Consider the following 19098-nt stretch of genomic DNA (forward strand, 5'->3'; position numbering starts at 1 on the left):
ACATATTAAGAGAGCCTTGTGTATGTGTGCTGCTATAAGTGAAACTGTTTCAAATTATAAATTTTAATATATTAAAGGCACAACTAACAGACTTTGTGTTAGTGTGAGGGAGTAGTTTGAGTATTTAATAATATTTGAGATTTGTTTTGCTGCTTAGAAATTATTAAAATTTTCTGATGATCTTGGTGGTTGGACACATGGTGTTTTTTGTGTCTCTACCTATCAATCCATGGGTTGAACAGTTTTTATTTCCTTAACTGAATGCATTGCACTTAAATAGAAAACAGTACTTGTCAGTTTCCTGTAAATTTGCAGTACTTGATTTATTTTTTATAAAGTCAAAATGGGCTTATTTTACAAAAATTGTGCTTAATGTTCCAGTGTGCTGTCTTGGTGCACTACAAAGGCAAGAGCAATAAAGAATGACAGTAGTAATAATTTCACCAGGGTTGCCTCCATACTTTATTGTTGTGCTTGTTCAAAAATTAGGTACGCATCTGTAAACTGGATACACATGCACACATGCACACATACAGGCATTAGATTACCAGTTCTGTCCACCATCCTCTAATCTACCCCATACCTGTAATTTTCCAAGAAGTCTATTATGATACATATTGTGAAGGTCTTGAAGTGAAGTTTAAATGCAGTACATCCACGGGGTACTTCTCAGCCCTCAATGGTGGTTCTTTCATTTAATTTAAGATGAAATATCATGATGATTGCTGTGTGAAGCAGTACCATGCAGACTCAGCCAGGGCATTAGCCTTCATTCACTTCATCTAACGGTTGTACAAAATCTTATTTTTTCCTGGAATGGAAATAAGAATAAATGATATATAAGTTCCTAGTTCATCTTAGGCCAACAGTTATACAAAGCAAAGTCAATCATTGACTTCCCATCTACCAACATCACAACAATTGAGGAGAGATTATTATTATTATTAGCCTAAACTCCACTAAGTTGTACTGCCAACTTATTTAAGGGATTTTGTATGGAGCTGATATCCTCACATACTCAACATCTTACCCCCCCTTATTTCGTAGTAACTCTTCCATCTGTCCACTTGTCCTTATCCATAGTGATTCTTTATTCCTGCTACGTCCCTGAACCTTCTTGCTGTTCTATGAAAACTGAGGAGAACAATTGAGAATTTTTTCTTTCCATTTCCAAAAATGCAGTCTTTGCAGTTGAGTTTCCCCTCATTTGGGAAAACCACAGGGGTCCACCTAACTGAAATGTGCAATGCAAGAGGCTCACCCTGGGGAAACCACCTTCTTGATTCTGATATTCTCCCTGGCAGGCATCTTGTAATGCTTTTTTCTTTTATAGCGAAAGTGAGACATTTAGTTTGTATGTCTCTCATTTCCCCCAAGACATCTACTTCATGTTCTTGGGCTATTGTGACCATCTGAATGAAATTTGCATATTCATAGCAATTTCTGGCTCTCTGCCCATTTCTCATGATTCTGTAAACCATACTGTTTTCTCCACATGCCTAGCCTACTTCACTGTTTAACAAAGATGCTGTCTTCTCCTTCTACAAGTCTTTCAACTCTAGATGTTTAAATTCATATTATAGCACCAATGCCCGAAGACAATTGTATGACTTGACATTTATTGGCAAATTTTCATGATGAGCCTAAACTCTATTTGTTAAAAAACAAAAGACATTTATAGACAACATTTTTTATAGTGACCTTTGGTCTCACATTGTCATGCAATAGAAGACACTTTGCACTCTGCAATATAATATTTATATTCCAAGTTTGTAGAAAAGAGAAAATTTTATGATGGAACAAGTTCAATTTCCAGCAGCTGAGGGTGACAAATTTGACTTCATCATGCCTGACATCACTAAATAGTATGAATACCAGGATTTTTTTTTACTTTCTCAGTCCTTCTTAAATAAAACCCTGCAGCCCACCCACTGTTCTTAGTTCCTGTAACTATCCTATGCTATTTGTCACTGTATTCCACAACTGACTTGAGTCTTGTATGCTGTATTCCCCAGTTTTCTTTTAATTGAATATCTGACAATTGCTTCAGGGACTGTAATGCATTTCACAGTCAGATGATTCTAGTCTCCCTTAAGTATAGATCACCATTAATACATTCATCTGTTCTTCTTTTGAACACATTGCCATCATACTTTCCCAAAACCAGTAGTCTTCACACTCAAATCGCATACCATATCCTTTTATCTTGCCAACTTATAAGTAAGGATATGGCATCTAGGTCCAAAGAGGTCATTATCACACTGTACTCCACCCTTATCAGACCAGTCATAGAGTACAATGCTCTCTTTGGTATGTAACTAACCAGGCATATGCAGCAACTAGAGCTACCTCAAAGGTTCTTAACAAAAAGAAGACAAGGTGTAACAAATGCGCCTTACGCAGAGTGCCTTAAATCACTTTCCCTCTATACAGTCTCTTATAGATTGCTGAAGGGTGATCTTTGCTCACTTACAAGGCATCTGCAAACCCCACACTTATGAATCTTCTACATATTTGTAAGTCAAACAGTACCAGACGTACAGCATCTAGGCACCTGAATTTTGTCTGTGACTTAAACAGAACATGCTGGAAAGAAAGATATGTGTCCCAGAGACTGCCCCAACAGGCTTTCATTCCATGTGAAACTGAATTTGTCTATTACTCAGTGTAAGCACAACCTAGGTAAGGGGAGAAGGAATTGGAAATTTACACCAGGACTGGCACCCATGTCTCTTATAGACAGAGATGCCTTGCCTCAGTGTCTTATTTGGATACAGGACATCATTATTCTATCTGGAAAACTTGACTAGGCTTAGAAAGGTGCCTTGAGTCATTAGCCTAGTAACAGTCTATGAATCTATGAATCTATAGACATTTTGTCTCACTTTCTCTCACCCAGTTACATTCTTAGTTGGTCCTCTCAGAACAGCCATGTACAGTGAAATTCTCAGCCATCATTATCTATCTATGCTGAGGGTGGAATTACTGAGATAGCAAGGATATTATGGGACAATTTGGTCATGGCTTTGTGGAAGTGACATCACTAGAGGCTCATTAGCAAGAATACTCATAATGTAAGTGTGACATCCGTGCCCTGGCCCAGCAATCAAGTAGCCTCAATCCTCACCACTAACACCAGAGAGGGCATCTCATACATGAGGAAAGGATAACAAATACAAACAGTAAAGTGCAATTTCCCTTAAGAGCACACAGAGATCACAGTCAGTCCGAGGCTGGTAGCCCCCTTGCTCTCCAGGTCCCCAATAAGACTCCCCACTGGCACAGCTATAGGGTCCAGATCTCAGCTTAGTGGGCAAGCTAAAACCTCTAGCACCCTCTCTGTCCAACCAGTGGTTGGTGTCCCTGCCCAAGTAGCTAACACACACAAACACACACACACACACACACACACACACACACACACATGCATTTTGAGAAGAGTTTATACAACCACACAGACACTCCTGGGGAAGGCTGGCACAGTTTCTCTAGGTGTGCCCCTTTCTCCCAGAATATACGGTAGTTCCACTTGCCACCACCCACTAATACTTACCAGCTACTCAAAGGCCCTTAAAAGGGTGTCCAATTATTACTGTGCAATATTATTATCCAATTGGTAGTTGTGACTAAACAGTCAAGGCTTATTAGAGTGACTTGGTACAGAATCAATATAAGCATGCAATGTACTCTTTGAGCTTAACTTATCTCTACACAAAACAGCTACAGTTAAAAGGGTTTTAAAATATTTAATAATAAATAATTAAAAACACAAGACAATACTTTCTACTACACAGTGCTAGTCAAGACTTCAGAGATCACAGAGAAAAACTTAAAATAACACAGTAGTAAAGTTCTGACATCACAGAAAAACACTTAGTCTAATCATTCAAGTTTCTATCTATTTCTAAAAGAAAACACAAGTCTAAAATAACTTACATAATGAGCAAGACAGTGCTGTGAGTTGGATGATCAAGACAAAAATGCTAAATGTCTTCTGATTCTCTCTGTTTAAATTGCTATGGCAATCCTGATTCCCATTGCATCATTTTTTTATACTTTCCTGGTGTTCCCAGGCTGACAGAAACTGCATTTACATTCTTTTACACCTAGGCAGAAGCCAGAGCAATAAAGGACATTCCACATGTAAATTGTGGTCATTAACTTTAGTCTTAAAACAATAGGCAGGAAGCCTTCATCTAGCCCGGCCGCAGCCGAATTGTAAACATCAAAGACAGTCATGAAATAATTTCAATTTCAAAGGACAGACAAGAAATGCTTGGCTTAGCTTTCTTTACAGCAGAGGGCAATGTTGCTACATTGTTTTGAGTTCAGCATTTCACAGCATATTCTTTCATTTAAGAAAACAAGAATGCAATTCAACATTCATATTTACAAAGGACAGACTTATGTATAAAATCCTATCTGGCTAGGTTGGCAGCCTTCACATTTCCCTACCAGTCTTCACACCCCCCCCCCAAGAGAACTCAAGTTAGTTTTTCAAGTGACCCTTGAGAAACGCTGCTTGGGAGGGTCAGGTCTATCTGAGTATACCTACCCTATTCCCTGTCTTGACACCCTATCTGCATTGGCATTGCTGTTCCCACTGTGGTGCTGCATTGACATATCATATGCTTGCAACCCCAGGCTCCATCATAGCAACTTGGCATTTTGCTGGTTAGCTCTGTTTAACCATGTTAGGGGGTTGTGATCTGTCATAACAGTGAATTTTCTTCCATACAGATAATGCTGAAGTTTCTGCAGTGCCCACACCACCTTATCTGGCCTGTTCTTCCTTCTCAGGTCTGTGAGGGGAGCAGCTATGGTACTATAACTGGAGACAAACTTCCTGAAGTACCCTGCTGTCCCTAAACATTCCCTCACCTGCTTTTTGGTAACAGGTGCAGGCGATGCCTGAATGACTTCCACTTTGGCAGGTTCTGACCTTATCTCACCACTCCCCACTCTATGTCCTAAGTAGAAAACCTCCACCATACCCAACTGACATTTGTTTGGCTTAATGGTCAACCCTGCCCAGCACCTCCCTGACATGCTGAAGATGGTCTTGCCAGGAATGGCTGTAGATGGCAATATCATCTAGGTAAGCAAGGGAAAACCCTCCTGCTCCTGCTAGGATATGACATACCAGCCTCTGGAAAGTCACTGGGGCATACTTCATCCCAAAGGGCATCTTTGTGAACTCATACAAGCCAAAAGGAGTCACAAAGGCTGACTTCTCTCTAGCACTGGGAGTCAAGGGCACCTGCCAGTAACCCTTGGTAAGATCAATGGTTGTAAGATACTTAGCCCCACCCAGCTGCTCTAGGGCCTCATCTGTCCTAGGCAAGGGGTAAGCATCTGTCTCGGTGTGACTATTTAATTTCCTGTAGTCCACACAGAACATGGTGCTGCCACCCTTCTTTGGCACTAACACCACTGGGGAGGCCCAGGGAATGTTGGACTCTTGAATCACCCCTAGTTGCAACATCTCCTGTACCTCCTCCCTTAGAGGCTGTCTGACTCTCTCAGGCACCCTATAAGGTGGCTGCCTAATAGGCCATTGGGGTCCTGTATCTACCTGGTGCTGCATCAGGTGGGTGCACCCTAGTTTCCCAGTGAACATATCCCCAAATTCTTGCAACACTGCCCAGATTTATTGAACCTAGGTAAGAGATAGCTGCTGAGACATTGCTACCCCTTCCACTGAGGTGTCAGCCCGAGCCTCACTGAAAAGATCATTCTCCAGACCTCCCTCAGGCTCCTCCTGCAATCTACTGCAAATGCTCAGCACAAGGGCCTCCCCATCATGCTAAGGTTTCATCCTGTTAACATGGTACAATTTGTGCCCCTGCCATCTGCCTAGCAGTTCCACCATGTAGTTAACATCACTTACCTTTCTTACCACCTTGTAGGGACCCTCTCAAGCTGCTTGCAGCTTGTTGTGTATGACAGGGATGAGAACCATTACCTGCTGCCCCACAGCATACTCTATAGCTTGAGCATTCCTGTCATACCACACCTTTTTCTGTTGTTAGGCTTCTGCCAAGTTCTCCTGGGTCAAGCCCATGAGTTCCTTAAGCCTTGTCCTGAGGTTTAGGACAAATGCCACAGCAGACTCCTTGTGGGACTCGCACTCACCTTCCCACTCATCTCAAATTAAATCTAGAGCTCCCCTCACCATATGCCCATACAGCAACTCAAAGGGTGAAAAACCTGTGGATTCCTGGGGAACCTCTCTGTAAGTAAACAACAGATGGGGCAAATATTTGTCCCACTCCCTCTTAAACTGATCTGCAAATGCCCATAGCATGGACTTGATTGTAGAGTTTAACCTCAACAAGACCATTAGTCTGGGGATAATAGGGGGTGGTCTTCATGTGCTTCACCCCACAGGACTTCCACAGACAAGCCAGCAAGTCTGACATGAAATTGGCACCTCTGTCAGTCGGTATTTCTTTTGGGAAACCTACCCTGCTGAAAATCTCTAACAAAGCATTTGCCACCTTCTCTGCCTCAATGGAGGATAAAGCCACTGCCTCAGGGTATTGTGTAGCATAATCCACTACCACTAGGATATACTTTTTCCCTGTGGAACTTGGGGTACTCAGAGGACCCACAGTATCCATAGCTACCCTCTGAAATGGCTCCTCAATCATAGGCAAAGGCATCAAAGAAGCTTTCACATTGTCTCCTGCCTTGCCTACCTTTTGGCACTGCTCACAGTTCCTGCAGTACCCTGTACATCTCTGGAAATTCCAAGCCAATAGAAGTTCTGCATAATATGTCTCTTTCTACGTTTTATGCCCATATGACCTGCAAAGGGAATATCATGGGCTATGGCTAGAAGCACCAGATGGTAGGCTCTAGGCTGCTGTACTCTCTCACCTTCTAGCCCTCCCTCAGGGGTCTACTCTCTGTATAGTAACCCTTTGTCCCAGTATACAGATTCCCCCTTTCCTTGAAAATCAGGTGCCTCCCTACCTGCCTCAGGCCTTGCAATAAAGGGTCTGACAGCTGAGCCTGTCTCAACTCTCTCTTTGTAACCCTTCCCAGCTCCCTTTCCACAGGAAGTCTGGCATCCTCTGACAGTGGTGCCTCACTGTCAGCCTGGGTACTTCTACTCACCTCTACCTTTGCAGTCACTCTGTCCAAGGGAACATCAGTAGCCACAAGCAGCTGTGGCTCACCTTCAGTCTCACAGCTACAGAGTAGCTCCCTCCCTGAAGTAACCACCTCACCAGTCCTGGCTGCAAGTATGCAGTCTGTCTGGGTCTCCCCCATGCTACCAGACCCACATGATTGTCTCCTAGCCTGGCTGCGTGTAACTGCACAAGCACATGGCACTGCACTATCAAAATCATTCCCCATCAGGACATCTGCAGGATGGTAGTTTGGTACCCTTTTTGTCTCAAGACAACCTACTATTGGCATTTTGTCTTTCCCACTTACTGGCTCCCTCACCTCTTGTTCCCCACCTTGCCTCCATGGACACCTATATGCCACATGGCACCACTGGTTGAATTAAAAGAATGTAACCCTAGGTCTTGGGCATGTACCTGGACTAGTGGCTTCCCCTGCTACTGGCAGATTCTGTTGTGGCAGTCTGTGCTCCCCACCATGGGTTCCTTTAGACCCATCAGCAGTACTGGAGGTCCTCTTCCTGTGCAGGGCTGTCCTGCTTGCCAGGTATAGGTCTCCCTTCTTCCCCAACTCATCTGAAGTAGCACATTGTCTATCAGCTAACCTGATCCTCATGTCCTCAGGCAAAGTGCTAATGGCTTGTTCCCTCACCAAAAGGTCTGCCACCCTTCAAAAGTGGTGACCTGATATCCACTCACCCACTTATGGAAATAAGTGCTCAATTCAGCAACATATTCACACACACTTTCATCTGCCTTGCGTCTATGCTCATGAAACGTTTTCCTATACGTTTTAGGTGTTAGCTTAAAAAAACTCTAATAGACATTTTTTTACAGCAGTATAATCAAAACATGCAACATCAGACATTTTAGATAATACAGTTACAGCTTTACCATGGAGTAAGGGGGTAAGGAACCGTACCCAGAGCCCTTGTTCAACTTTATACTGTTTATATATCCTCTTAAACACATGAATGAAACTATCAAAATTATCCCCCTCTTTAAACTGTGGAAGAAATTTACTGACTTTTTGTGCTTCTGGGGTCCAGTTACTCACTTCCCCATTACCTCCATGACTCTGACAAAGAGTCAGCATCTCCTTCTCATGCTGCCTCTGCTTCTCTGTTTCCTCAGCTTCTAGGCATAACAGTTTCTCATTCTCCTCACTCTCTAGGTGCCTCAGTCTATTAGCTGCTTCTAATTCCACATGCCTGGCCTCCAACACAAGTCTCTTTAGATCCAGCTGGGTTTTTAAGTCCACTGCAGAAAGGTTGAGCTGTCCATTCTCCAAGGGTATTATATCTCTACTGCCAGTCTGATTGTCCTCCTGGTTGCTGTTTTCTGATGCAGCTGTAACCAAGGCTGCAATCAGATCTGCCTTAGTCAGGTATCCATGCACCAGTCCTCTAGCCTGGCACATCTCCACCAGCTGGCTCCTTGTCAGATTCCCATACTCCTCTGCTGACATGCTGCCTGCTCACCCTGACTAACTAAGCTAACAAAAGAAATAAAATAATTGTGATCCGAACTCTGAGTACTCACTGCATGGCTGTTTTAGAGTACAAAAATACCTTAAAAGCTCACTGTACACAAGTTAAAGGATTCACTCTACCCACACCTCTACAAGCCAATTAGTATTTGCCAACTAATTAATATGTGATGTGGATATCCCACCGCTGCCAAACAATTAATATGTGACGCCAGTGTCCTGGCCCAGCAATCAAGGAGCCTCAATCCTCACCACTAACACCAGAGATGGCATCTCATATATGAGGAAAGGATAACAAATACACACAGTAAATTGCAATTTCCCTTAAGAGAACACAGAGATCACAGTCAGTCTGGGGCTGGTCACTCCCTTGCTCTCAGGGTCCCCAAAAAGACTCCCCACTGGCACAACTATAGAGTCCAGATCTCAGCTTAGTAGACAAGCTAAAACCTCTAACACCCTTTCTGTCCAACCAGTGCTTCATGTCCCTGCCCAAGTAGCTGACACACACACACACACACACACACACACACACACACACACACACACACACACACACACACACACACACACATGCACTTTGAGAAGAGTTTATACAACCACACAGACACTCCTGGGGAAGGCTGGCACAGTTTCTTCAGCTGTGCCCTTTTCTCCCAGACTATATGGTAGTTCCACTTGCCACCACCCACTAATACTTAGCTACTCAAAGGCCCTTAAAAGGGTGTCCAGTTATAACTGTGCAATATTATTATCCAATTAATAGTTGTGACTAAACAGTCAAGGCTTATTAGAGTGACCTGGTACAGGATCAATATAAGCATACAATGTACTCTTAGAGCTTAACTTATCTCTACACAAAACAGCCACAGTTAAAAGGGTTTAAAAATATTTAATAATAAATAATTAAAAACACAAGACAATACTTTCTACTACATAGTGCTAGTCAAGAGTTCAGAGATCACAGAGAAATACTTAAAATAACACAGTAGTAAAGTTCTGACATCACAGAAAAACACTTAGTCTAATCTTTCAAGTTTCTAGCTATTTCTAAAAGAAAACACAAGTCTAAGATAACTTACATTTGAGCAAGACAGTGATGTGAATTGTATGATCAAGACAAAAATGTTAAATGTCTTCTGATTCTCTCTGTTTAAATTGCTATTGTAGTCCTGATTCCCATTACATAATTTTCTACACTTTCCTGGTGTTCCCAGGCTGACAGAAACTGCATTTACATTCTTTTATACCTAGGCAGAAACCAGAGCAATAAAAAGCATTCCACATGTAAATTCTGATCATTAGCTTTAGCCTTAAAACAATAGGCAGGAAGCTTTCATCTAGCCCGTCCAGAGCCGAACTGTAAACATCAAAAACAGTCATGAAATAATTTCAATTTCAAAGGATAGACAAGAAATGCTTGACTTAGCTTTCTTTACAGCAGAGGGCAATGTCGCTACATTGTTTTGAGTTCAACATTTCACAGCATATTCTTTCATTTAAGAAAACACGCCTGTAATACAACATTCATATTTACAAATGACAGAATTATGTATAAAATCCTATCTGGCTAGGCTGGCAGCCTTCACATTTCTCTACTAGTCTTCACAGTAAATTAAAAATTAATTTCATATACAGAGCATACACATATTACCTAACTATTCCCTTTTCTAATACAAAATGCTGTTTACCAAAATATCTTCATTAACACCAGGTAGTTTATCAGCTATTAATGGTACTTGTAAGTGCAGCTCCATACACAATGACTGGTCACCCCTGTTTTCTCCTCCTTTGTTAACCTTTTCTAAAACCCTGAATGTGAACTTATTAATCTTTTCACAAAAAGCAGCATATTTTGCTAATGATTTGTTGTAATTTTGTTTCTCATGCTGTAAATGTACTGATATTAGTTTCCTCTTCACTTTTTTGACATAATATGCTGGAAATGAGAAACAAATTGCTACATAAATAACACCTCCAGAACTGCAAACAAAATGGCAATTAAAAGGAAAAATGTTGGGTCATAAATATGTGTATGTTCCATGTATCAAACTGATTTTTAACATTTTTATGAGTATTCATTATTTGTAATCAACATGATTGATTTTTAATTCACATGATTGGTATCATTTGAATATTTAAAGAACATGTGTCTGTGTTATTGTAGTTCTGATGGTCTGCTTTGTCATAGATGAAAATGCTTAATGATTTTTATTAAATTTTACAGGCTTTGAGTGGCAAGTATTTTTGTTTATAGTTATGTCCTAAGAGTGTACACCTGTACAAATAAAAACATTGAAAATAGCAAGATTGCAGATCAATTTTAGCTGAGACTGAGCTTCAGAGCAGTAGCACAAAAATACTTAAACCTCCATCTATGTCTGCTGCAACCAAGATCAGTCACTGCATGTCCAGATTTAAAAGTCCTGCTGCCTTCAAATTCCCATGCCATAAATGTGGTCCCTACATCACTGGCTGGTGGCACAGGTCACATCACCTGGTTTCTGACAATTGAAAGACTACTTGTTTGATTTGCATATGGGTGAGATGGTTTTGTTTATTTAATTTTATTTAATTTTCAAACTAAACATACTTACAAGGCATACTGAATCAGCAGTATGGGGTAAAAGAAAATTCTGATCAGGGCCTACAGGAAGCTCTGATTTAGGAAAATGCTCCATGCCCTACAAAGAAATATAAGCAAGTATGAAAACTTTAGTTTGATATGTGTTATCAAGGCAAATTTCAATAAATTCACTTCTGAAGCCTATAATAAGTTGGCTATAATTGGCAGCCTAGGTCAATATTATATCATTGAACGCTTAAAAAAGTGAATGATGAATAATCGACCTCATGTAAATTAAAGCTTACAATCTCAAAAGCTCAGAACAGCGATTTTTTTCCCTTGGAAAAAAATCGCTCTTCCAAAAAAAAACAAAGAAAAAGAAAAAAAAAATGAAAGAATACATAAAGTGGGGGCTTTGCCCCCACATCCCCCTACTTAAATATACCAACTCCAAGATCGCACTACAGTGCCAAAAACGGCAAAGTAACGGAAGCGGCCAAGCGAATTCTTTCCCTGGGAAAGAATTCGCTTAAAAGCTGCTTCACTATTTTGCCCTTTCGTTGTTTTAAGTTCGACCAAGAAGCATTTGATAGAATGTGTCTTCAGTCATCTAATAGAAACCTGGCAGCTCAGTTGTTATTCTTTGTGTTGTCTCAGCTAGCACACACATATAAGTGAAGTGGCCATCATAATATATACAGAAATAATTCATTTTTTCCATCTATTTTGGAGAGTTACCCTCTAATTGCTCTACACCATGGCCAGTTTTGAAAGCAATGACTGAGGCTATCTTTGCTGTGCTTACTGCACCAGCTATAATTTTATTTGCCACTTCCTTGCATAAAGTAATTCATACTTATCCTTTAAGTCCAGCGTTCAAATGTTGGTGTGAATAACAGAGCATGCTTAAAATCACCTGACACTGCTGTTTCTTTTGCACCCACCTTCTGAATGTTTGTTTATGTGTTTCACTGGTGATCATCACCATTAACTGGGAAAAATACTCATGTACCAACTCTTTTGCTCAATGTTTTCTAGAATTCATAAATTCTAACGCCTTGGATCAACTTATCCACACCCTCACCAGGGGCAGCAATATCCTAGACCTGGTCATTACCAACATGGGTAACCGGTGTTCCACACCAGAGGTCAATTCCTCGTTGGTCAGATCTGGCCACAAGATAATCAGCCTAGACAGCCACATCCTGCCCCCACCCCCCATTAGGGAAACCACTGTAAAAAATGTCTCCAAAACCAACTTCTCGCTTCTTAAGATAGAAGTGGCAAAGTTCATGACACCCATGCAGATGGACAATAGAGGTACGACTGCTGAATCCTACACAAATGCACTTCATAAGCACATACACGAGTGCATAGATCATGCTATCCCTAACAGAACCAAGATGCTATCCTCCAATAAAAGGAAGCCAATCTGGTGGTCCCCTGCCATAAACAAACTCTACAACAGAAGAAAGAAACTGTTGCAAAAATGAGTAAAATCCCATGACTGGAAGAACTCCCTGGTCAGCCTCATTAAGAAGCTGAGATCCCTCATAAATCCTCCAAAGCTGGTTATGAAAACAAAATCACCACTGATTCTAAAGACAATCACAATGCATTCTATAGCTATGTCAAGAATCTCAATGGCAACACTCAGATCTGCTCTGGGCTACAGCACAATGGCACTAAATATACAGAACCAACTGATATTGCCAACATCCTGACAGATAGGTTCAGTGCTAACTTTACCCACCTCACCCTCTAAAGGGCCCATCGCTATACAGGAAGAATGGAAAGTTCCTGTAATCACAGCTGCACAAGTAAAAACCACACTCTCCAAAGCCAAGAACACATCATCCTTGGGACCTGACAACATCCCAGGCTGCATTCTACATAAACTACAGAATGAACTGGCACCCCACCTAAGCACCATGTTCAATCATAGCCTCACCTCAGGCTTTGTGCCCACTGAATGGCACACAGCAATAGTTATCCCACTCCACAAAGTGGGAGCCACCACGGACCCCGGGAACTACTGCCCCATTAGCCTAATGAGCCTGGTCTGCAAGGCCATGGAACTTATAAACAAAGACATTGGTAATCTACAAACTCTGGACCCCACCCAGTTCGGGTTTGTAAAAGGTAGATCATGTCTCCTAAACCTGATAGACTTCTTTGAAGCAGTCACCAAAGCCATAGACGAGGGTAAGGTGGTTCACATAGCCTATCTAGAACTCACCAAGGCTCTTGATACCATTCCCCACTCTGGAATTATAGATAAACTCACTAAACTAGGTATAAATCCATATGTCACAAGACGGGTTGCCAACTGGCACACTGACAGAACTATCACTGTGAAAGTAGCATTCTCAAAATCCGACTTCAGACCAGTGACAAGTGGAGTACCACAGGGTTCAGCCCTGGGTCCTCTCCTGTTTGGTATCTACTTTTCTGAAGTACAGGCTAGCACAGAAGGTCTTTGGCTAATGAAGTTCGCAGATGACTGCAAACTAGGAACCATAATTGAAACTCCTAACGATGTGGACATCCTACAAAAGGGCCTGACTGAGACAGATGCCTGGTGTCAAAGCCATGGCCTCAAGATCAATGCCAAAAAGTGCATTGTCATCCCCTTTGGTAAAAACTCTGTACTCATGAGCTACCACATAGGTGGTAGTCTACTTAACACCAAAAGTGTGATAAGAGACCTTGGGACACAGGTGGACAGTAGTCTCTCCTGTGATAATCACATCGCCACAGTAGTCAGGAAATTCTTCTACATGGCACAGCTCATCAAAAAAGGTTTCTCATCCAGGAAAAAAAGAGGTCATTGTTACCCTCTACTCATCACTCATTAGACCCATTATAGAGTACAATGCCCCTTTTGGCATGTACCTCACAAGACATCTACCACAACTGGAAAGGTCACAGAAATACCTCACAAAGAGGATTACCAGCCTCAGATGCCTATGCAGACCGTCTCAAAAAACTCCAGCTTTACTCCGTCGCATATCGCCTACTCAGAGGTGATCTCTGCCTAACATACAAAGCTATGTCAAACCCAGAGCTGTTGGATATGCTCCACTTAACAAAATCCCAATCCCTCTGAGCTACATGCTCTAGGGACCTAAACCTTGTCACCACAATAAACAGAACATGCTGGAGGGATAGATTCCTGTCCCAGAGACTTCCCATACTCTGGAACAAACTACCTATCTATATCAAACAAAGCTCCTCCTTAGCACTCTTCAAGAAAAATCTTGATGATTGGATGGGAAATAGGAAATTCACCCCGGGGATCACCTCCGTGGCACTGCTTGACAGGGGCACAGGAAAATAATTTTCTTGGGTGGCAAAAGCCAGGGTACCTTTTTGGCTAGGCTTGTATAGGCCCTATGGCTAATAGCCTAGTACCTACCTATGAACCTATGAACCTATGAAATATATGCCTTTCTTTGTCTTACCTATACTAACATAAAACATGAAGACATAGACATAGTGCCACTGACTTCCGTATGGCATTAAATGCACAGCTGTCTTAACTGAGTAACTTAGTAGGCCCAGTGGCTTTGTATCTGAACTGCTGAGGTTCAACTTTCAAAACATAAAAATGGCCATTAATTTAAGATGATTACTTTAATCTTGAACTATTTATTTCTTGACCATCTCGTCTTATACAAAACATTAATCTTTTAAAAGTACTCCAGCTACAGATTCTATAGTAGTCAAACTTACACTTTTTTTTTATAAAGTATTAATAGTTGGAGTTAACAATTATGGTGGATGAAGTCATATTTTTAGGTTTACCACTGTTTAGCTGACGGACACAATGTCGACAGGCCGTGTATCAAATGCAGTGCAGCAAATCTGGAAAATACTGAATGCAAATGCATTGAACGGCAATCCCGCTCCTCCTTTTGGACCCATGTTAGCACTCGTTTTGGATGTAGAGCGGTCGCAAATGTTACATTTGATGTTCTTTGTGACATTTCGGCCATTTGACATGCAAAACTTCGGGATTTTGACTTGAGCATTGGTGAGTTTGACTGCAGTGTATTCGCTTAAATGGTGGTAAACCATATTTTTATTATGTTCATATAGCTAACTAGCTAGAAATATAGACATATATAGATATAGATGTAAATAAAATCCTCCTGATGGTGTTTATGGTATGTTGCATTATTGAATACTTCTTTTTGAATACAGCGTTGTCAATTGCTCGACATGTACCAGCTGTACTCCATCACATAATGAATGGGAAGCATCTGTTAATGTCATTTTAGTGGGTTTTATCTTAACATCACACATTACATAGTGACATAAGTATACATTCAATTATAAAAGAGAAAACAAACTATTACAAATATTTTTCTTTTTCACACATTAGACAAATATGATTTTTGTTTTAACAATTATCCAGTATAACATTAAATAAATTGCTCAAGTCCTGTCTTACTTGAAATATCACTCCCACTGGACATTATTCTGTATGTATTGATCCCACAAATTCCATTTATTTTTATGTAGTTTACACTTTCCCTTTTCTAAAGATCCCACCTCCAGATCTTTTATCTCCTTTGCAAGATTCAATATTTGTTTTTTTTTTAATTTTATTTCCTAGTAACTGCATTTTTGTGACACAATAGCATTGAACTTAGCAGGTTATTGCTGTGTTTAGGCAATTCAGTTTCTATATCCCTGCTCAAAACTTAAAAAAAAATGTTCTCTATCATTTCTGACAATGTAACCTGCATGGAGTTTATAAAAGTTATCAAGTTATTACATTCCCCCCAAAAAATCTTCACAGGTACCCCTCTCTTTCCTATTGCACCTTCAGCAGTTGCTGTCTCCCTGAAGAAAAATCTCTGATGTCAACTTGGGGTATGAAAATTCCTATGCAAGCACTTTCATGCCAGACACCTAAACCTTCTAGCTTTTGTTGCATCATTACTGGGGAGAAAGCTAAGTGTATTGTGAGATGAAGCCATCATCTGTGCACTGGGCGATTATGACTATTTGTTTTAAGCTCTTCATTTTTCTCTGCAGTCCCATTCTTATTTTGAGGAGTGGGCAAACAATGGCCTTGATAATGCATGTCTACACCTCCATATGTCACATAATCAAGTGGCCCTGCCCCTCTTGTAGACTGCTCCCATTTCCACCCCTCTTGTAGACTGCTCCCCAATTTCAAGTGGGGATTCAGGTACAGAGAGAAGACCAAGACACTCCCAGCACCCTTGTTCTGAAGACAGGCCTGCAGGTTAAGCCTCATCATTCTTCCCTTCCCCTGTACCACCTCTAACAGGTTCATACGTCAGTCATCAGCTTGGATGAGCCAGCTCACAGTCAGTGCCTTATTCATCTTTGTCAGCAAAGCTGACCATTTCCCTCTTTTTAAGTACAAATCATTTCACTAATGTGTGTTGTTCATTCATAGTGTTTTATCCAGCTATGCCAGACACAGCTATCCCTCCTCAAGTACAGAGACCAAACATCATTTAGCAGTGACCTCTGTACTACTATAGCACTTCCTGCAGGATATTTCTAAGCACATGGTCACATGATTTCTCTATGTCCATAAAACACCTGCAGTCATTATTGCCAAGCTCTTACAGTCTCTCGAGTACATCTGCAAGGATAAATGATGCATTTTACCTGCCCCTCACAGTTTTATTATTCATGAAACTATCAGTGTCTGTGCCTCTGCAGATAGTTTCCTTGCATTTTTGTAGGCTATATGCCAAATATATATATATATATATTTATATGCCATAATTTTTGTGATGTGGTTATTAGAACACTTTGTAATGTACTATGATTTACCACACAGGCAGTGCTTGATGATGCAGTATTCCACTGGAGCTATGCACTCTCCTAGTAAGAATATCAGCTTGTGTCCTTTAGGAGTGCTACTTTTAGCTTTCTTTCCTTCAGGATGGACTGGACTGGCTTGGTACTCAGCCTTTTGTCTGGTCCTGTGCTTCCATCTGTCTTTTGTCAGGATTGACACTGGTCTCCTTCTTTGGTCATAATGGTGAACATCCACCATTTTAGGATATGGACTAGCCCTCTGATGATCTCAGGACTGAGTTGCTGGTCATCAGTCTCAGCTGTCTGGCTACTTATTCCAACTGTCAGGTTTGCTAGCTTGGCTGATATGGTCTATGTACTTCTTGAGATTCCTTGCTTATGAGTAATGAATACATAAAGGTCCTATTCTTGCAACAATATGGACAACTTTGTAGTTATTATGTTGACATTTTATTGTAGAAATATAGTGGCATATGGCAAAATTTCATGAAGGCCTGTCAAATGTAATTTTGAATTGTTGGTCATTTAAATATCTATAAATGGGAACAAATGGGCTGTGGTTGGATGGATGGATTAATTCCATAAATAGCACATCAGATTTGTCATCTGTATTAGCATGCATCATATTTCTAAGAGTAAATTTTCCAGGATGTGATGCAGTGACTTTGTATCTGGAATTACAGCTTTCACTGTCTTTTAAAAAATACAGAAACCTCTCACTTATGATCCATTGGTAGCTGAATGAGGGATGCTAAAGTGAAAAGCTTTGTATATTTCTGTTTCAATATCTTTTTTAATCTTCTCTTGTAAACTGTGGTTTATCATTTATATTTTATTCTGACAACATTTCTTATCTCTCTTAGAAGAGCGACAGATTTCCCATTTCTGTGTTTGCAACTTCAGGTCCCATTGAATGAGCAACCACTATTACAAGAAATTTAAAGTCCATACAAAGGCTCACAAAGTTTATATGTTGCCATGGTGCTGTTAGTTACTCCCAGCGCTGCTACTGATAGTGCAGATCTTTTGATCTGGTACCTAGCATGTTTGTAAGTGAGCTTTTCAATCTGTCTGTGCAAGGCCATGATACATATTACTTACAGGATTTCATTTTCAACTCTTCACGATTGCATTCTTAGGTTGTTTCCCGAATTCTGGGCTGCTTTTTTGTTACTATTGTAAATACTAACAATACTGCAGCTACTGCAGAAACAACTGATCAGCTCTGGCCACAATAGCTAGACCTAGTTTAATACCTCCTCTCAGCTATTCTGTAGCCATTAGGTCTTTTACCCCATACATCATGACATTTATTGTTATTTTATTTGTTTGTCATTTGTCTACCAGGAAAGTCCAGCTGGGATAATATCCCATTTTCAGCAAAGGTCCAAAGACAAAAGCTCTACATTAGCATAACATGGTTAGTTAAATAAAGTTATTACAAAGCCTAACTAAGAAGAATGACATATTTACTGAGTAATAGTTCAAATTCCGTTTATACAGTGTGAACCTATACATACATAGTGCAAATATTTGGACCCCTACAACAAGTTGAAAAAGAAAATTATCAATAATGTATTCACAAGTTGTAGATCAAAGAGATGACATTAAACATAATGAGTATGCTCTTTGGAGCAGAGATGACTAGATAATATAATTTAGGCAAACCTATATTTGATCTTTGTCTAGGAAATAGATTTTATTAATTCCTTTTCTCTGATCACTGTCAAGTATGCTGGCAGTGGAAGGAGGGAGGGACTAGTTCAGCCTGGGGTAGTACAGGAGTAGAACCAGCTTTTATTTTGGTAGTCTTTTAGTAGTAGTTTGAATGTAGACAGGTTAGAGGTGTATATGATTTGCAGAGGGATATAATTCCATTTTATAGTGACAGAGTATGAGTAGATGGTTTGGTCAGAGGGTTTGTGGGGTTTATATACTGTATGCTGAGAAGATGTTTATTAGATCAAAGTAGTCTATTAAAGTGATTGGAATGGAGGATAGGAGTAAAAGCAGGACAGTCGCTGACTTTGTGAATAATGCTGTGTCTGGTGATAAGCTGTATATAATTTAAGTAGTAAGGCAGTTTAAGCCAATTC

The 19098-nt window shown here is 40.5% G+C and overlaps 1 pseudogene; it reads right to left on the reverse strand.

Moving 5' to 3' along the window:
- Positions 1 to 1137: 1137 nt before the first annotated feature.
- Positions 1138 to 1312, reverse strand: LOC122798971 (annotated as a pseudogene).
- Positions 1313 to 19098: the final 17786 nt, after the last annotated feature.

The sequence above is a fragment of the Protopterus annectens genome, chromosome 3.part1, assembly GCF_019279795.1.
Source record: "Protopterus annectens isolate FY-2018-M chromosome 3.part1, PAN1.0, whole genome shotgun sequence".
NCBI lineage: Eukaryota > Metazoa > Chordata > Ceratodontiformes > Protopteridae > Protopterus > Protopterus annectens.